The sequence below is a fragment of the Camelina sativa genome, chromosome 5 (genome assembly GCF_030686135.1).
Source record: "Camelina sativa cultivar CO46 ecotype springtype chromosome 5, ASM3068613v1".
In the NCBI taxonomy this organism is placed as follows: Eukaryota; Viridiplantae; Streptophyta; class Magnoliopsida; order Brassicales; family Brassicaceae; genus Camelina; species Camelina sativa.
The window spans coordinates 4,882,687-4,887,030 of NC_141884.1; the positions used below are offsets into that span (position 1 = coordinate 4,882,687).

Sequence of the window (4,344 nt, forward strand, 5' to 3'; positions counted from 1 at the left end):
ATGATCTATCTATCTAGGAAAGTTTAGGGTTAGTTTGCTTATCTAATACTCGGACTACGAAACACGAATGAATTGCAAGGCAACAACGCATAGATCAAAGCATTTAAAATAGGTTTGATTCTAATCCATGAAGTTCCATAGGTAAGTGGTATGTGCTTTCTATGACACGACACACATCTAAGCTAGGTCAAGCACACATGCAAGTTTTTGGCGACGCACACACACTTTAGATCATAGTTAGTTCATGAGGCTAACTTAAATCATTAAGCAAAGACTTAGAATTAAAGTATAGAATAAACAGTATATAAATCTAACAAACCCTAAAAATTGCCACCTAAACTAAGATTATCTCCCCCCTTTGATTATCCCTTTAAACCCAACTAGAAAAATACTCTAACATATTTAAGGGAATCATCAAAGCAAGGTTAAATAATCTCATAAACATAAAAGAATAAATAGAGAAAAGGATTTTAGATTTTACTTCAATAATTATAAAACAAAGTGTACGATCTTCTTCCTTTAGAAACAAAAAACAAAGCAAATATAATAGAAAAGTTTAGGTGGTCTCCAAGTGCAACGAACGACGGACGGCGAGAGAGGTTGTGTAGCTTGTCCGGTCGTTTTAGAGCTGCTCCCTTAGGGTATGAATGAGGCACAATGAAGATATACACTAAACCCTAGGTTTAGATGAGTATTTATAGGATTTTGAAGGCTTAGGGTTTTGTAAGGGTAAAAACGTATTTTCTTGTTGAGTACAGGAGAAGGGGCGGCTGAGGAAGGTTCTGTACCGTCGTGACTCCTCCGGGCCAGGCCGCCGTGAAGGTTGCTAATCAGGCCGTCATAAAAGTCCACTTGGCTTCAAACTTATCTTCTCGTCGGTTTAAGACACGTTCTGGTAAATCGGGCATATCTTCCAAATTTCTAAACTAAATGACTTGATTCCACTTCGAGGACAAAGGTGACTCTTCCATCTTTCCATAGACACCAAGAACGTCAAAATGTGGGTTCTAGAAGTTCTTTAAAAGTGGCCCGTACTATAAAGTTTTGAATCTGTCATGAAACGTATTTTCCTTGTCTTTTGGTCCTTTTTGCTATAAAACCTGTAAAACCTTCTTCAAACCTAAAATACTTGATAATAGAAATTAAAGCTTTAAAATCATGTTAAACTCTTCCTAAATTCATACTAAAACTATAGCTAAAATGGGTAAAATAATGATGTTATCAGAAATCCTTCCGTTTGCATGGCTTTCCTCTTGCGCTTCAACTGCTCGCATATCATAACATTTCTGGATTATTTGACAAGATACAAGGGGTTGGTGACACCCGCACTTTCCTGGAATTGAATTCAGTTGGCCTACCAAAGAATAATCTACCTCTGACAGACGTCATACGTGTTGAGCATTATCCATATGTAAGTTGTCACTTATACACATTATTGATCTTTTGTTTACCGTATCCACGTGGACCTCTCCGCCAGAAAAGGTTTGCTTCCTGTCTAATCTTTTATTTATGTGTTCAAGCACTGTGCCTCTCTGTTCTTAAGACTTAAGGACCAAGTGTCAGTATGTGCAGCTAAGGAAACTTATTAGGTTTCAGGATCCTTAGTGGACTTGTTGTTGTCATTATTTGTTTTTGTTTAGATTGTGTTGCTTGCTCCACACTGTAATCCTTTGGTTTGATGGTGTGCTACTAATTCAAAGTCAGGACGGGGATCGCTTACATATCAAATGTGGCTGTTCGAGAGAATTTCCGGCGCAAAGGAATAGCTAAGAGACTCGTATGGAAAGCAGAGGCTTTAGCCAAGAACTGGGGATGTAGAGCTATCGGCCTTCACTGTGAGCTCAACAACTTAGGAGCGACTAAGCTTTACAAAGATCAAGGTTTTAGATGCATCAAGATCCCTGAAGGATCGACTTGGCCACAACCAAAGACATCTCCGGACACCAGGTTTAACTTCATGATGAAGCTCGTGAACAATAACAATACACAAGCTCTTGAACAGTTTCGGTAAATCAGACAAAAAAGGAAATTTGAATACCGTCTGTTGATAATGTAAATATGTTATTTGAGCCTATGGCCTGCATTTGTTTGTTTCGCAGTCTTGTATAAATCCTACTGTCTATAATATTTCAACCAACTACGTTTTGTAACTAAGGTTTTGTAGCGTCAGCAACTTTTTGCTGAGCCGGTGAACCATGTTTCTAAACATTAAGGTCTTAGCTATACTTGATCTAGCTACCAAGGTAAAAACAAAAAGGTTGAAAAGTCGTATTCATCGCATTATGCTATACAAGATACATATTTTAAACATGAAAAGTATTTATGAAATTCAAGATTAATATCATTCAAACAAGAAAAAACCAACATGAAAATCGAATAAATCTCTTACTCCGAGAGAATCCTTAATTTAGATCAAACCAAGCCAACATAATGCCTTACTACATTTCACCATAAGGACCAAGTGACATCAATATGTGCATCTAAGGAAACTTATTAGGTTATAGGATCCGGAGCGGACCTGTTGTTGTCATTATTTGTTTTGTTTAGATTGTGTTGTTGCTCCACACTGTAATCCTTTGATTTGATAGTGTGTTACTAAATCAAAGTCAGGACAGGGATCACTTACATATCAAATGTGGCTATTCGAGAGAATTTCTGGCGCAAAGGAATAGCCAAGACACTTGTATGGAAAGCAGAGGCTTTAGCCATGAACTGGGGATGTAAAGCTATCGGCCTTCACTGTGATCTCAACAACTTAGGAGCCACAAAGCTTTACAAAGATCAAGGTTTTAGATGTATTAAGATCCCTGAAGGATCGACTTGGCCACAACCAAAGACATCTCCGGACACCAGGTTTAAATTCATGATGAAGCTCGTGAACAATAACAACACACAAGCTCTTGAACAGTTTCGGTAAATCCGACAGAAAAAGGAAATTTGAAAAACTAAACGGTGTGTTTTGCTAAGGGTGCGAAAAATAGGCGATTAGGGTTTTGGTTTACGTGCTCGCAAAGTCTGCTTGCTGGTGCTGTTAGGATGCTTGGAGGGGATGGCGGAGAGGTTAGGAGGTTTGTCGGGAACATCTAGTCCTCCAGTGAAGGAGTCGTGGGTTTCGATGGTTAAAAATAAATGTGTTCTGAAAAAATTTGAGGTTAACTTTACTTCCTTGGAGGGTAAGACCTCTGTTGAGATCCCCGATGAGGTGCTCAGAAATGTCACGCCGCTTTGGGAAGATTTCCTTGTTGGCAAAATTTTGGATATTGCTCCTCATATTGGTAAGGTTCATGTTATTCTAAAATAGATCTGGAAACAAGGTTTTGAGTATCAGGGGATTGATGTATTTGAAGTGAACGCTACAACTATGCGCTTTAGGGTCTCTGATCAAGTGATTCGATCGAGAATTCTGAAACGTGGTATGCGGATTATTTCTGAAGTACCGATGGTGGTTTCGAAGTGGTCTCCTGACACTGAAAAAGCTCGACCGGAGGAAAAATCCATTCCCCTATGGGTTTGGTTAAAGAATGTTCCGATGCATCTTTACTCCTGGGAAGGACTTAGTTTTATTACCAGTGCGGTGGGAGCACCAGTGCGGTTGTATCAGGAAACACTAGCTTGTTCAAATTTTGAGGTTGCAAAGGTTTTTGTCCACGCTGATCTCTCGAAGCATAACTTTCTCAAACAAGGGCACTGACTTTAGTGTTGATTTCCATTACCCTTGGCTGCCACCGAAATGCTCTGTTTGTGAGAAATGGGGTCATCTGGCAGCTCGATGTAAAAAATCTGCAGAATGTCTATTGCCTGATCAGTCAATGTAGGAGCATTGTAAAAGCATGGGGACAACAGTGACTTCTGAGTCTGCAGAGCCTATTGCTAACCCTCGGTTTGAACCTACTGAAGATGGTCTCCTCTCACAGGAGAAGCATACCGATGAGGCGAGTTTGGCTGCTGAAATGAACCAGGTAGAGGATTCGGGGAAGTCGTCCACTGTCTCACCGTCGAAAACTTATCGTAGCCCGACTAAACTTCCTGGTTCTGATGTTGAGGTTGCTATAATCTATGCGTCAAAATTTGCGGTTTTAAGTATGGAAGAGGAAGAGGAGGAGGGGGAGATTACTAAAACGGAGGAGGTTGAGAATAAAGTGGAGGAGACTCCTGCAGAATCAACTAATACTGCAATTCAAGTGCACGAAGGTTCTTCTCATCCTACGAATCAGTCTATCACTCTGGAAGCAGGGTGGGAGGGACGCCTTCCTTCTGCTCGAATCTCTCAGAGGAGACAGAAGGACACCACGGAAACTTCAATCCTAGCATCTAAGGCTGTCACAGCTTTGGTTGCTTCGAAGA

The 4,344-nt window shown here is 40.2% G+C and overlaps 1 pseudogene; it reads left to right on the top strand.

Annotated features, from left to right (window-relative positions):
* Nucleotides 1-3,049: 3,049 nt before the first annotated feature.
* On the top strand, nucleotides 3,050-3,815 carry LOC147943274 (uncharacterized; annotated as a pseudogene).
* The last annotated feature ends 529 nt before the right edge of the window (nucleotides 3,816-4,344 follow it).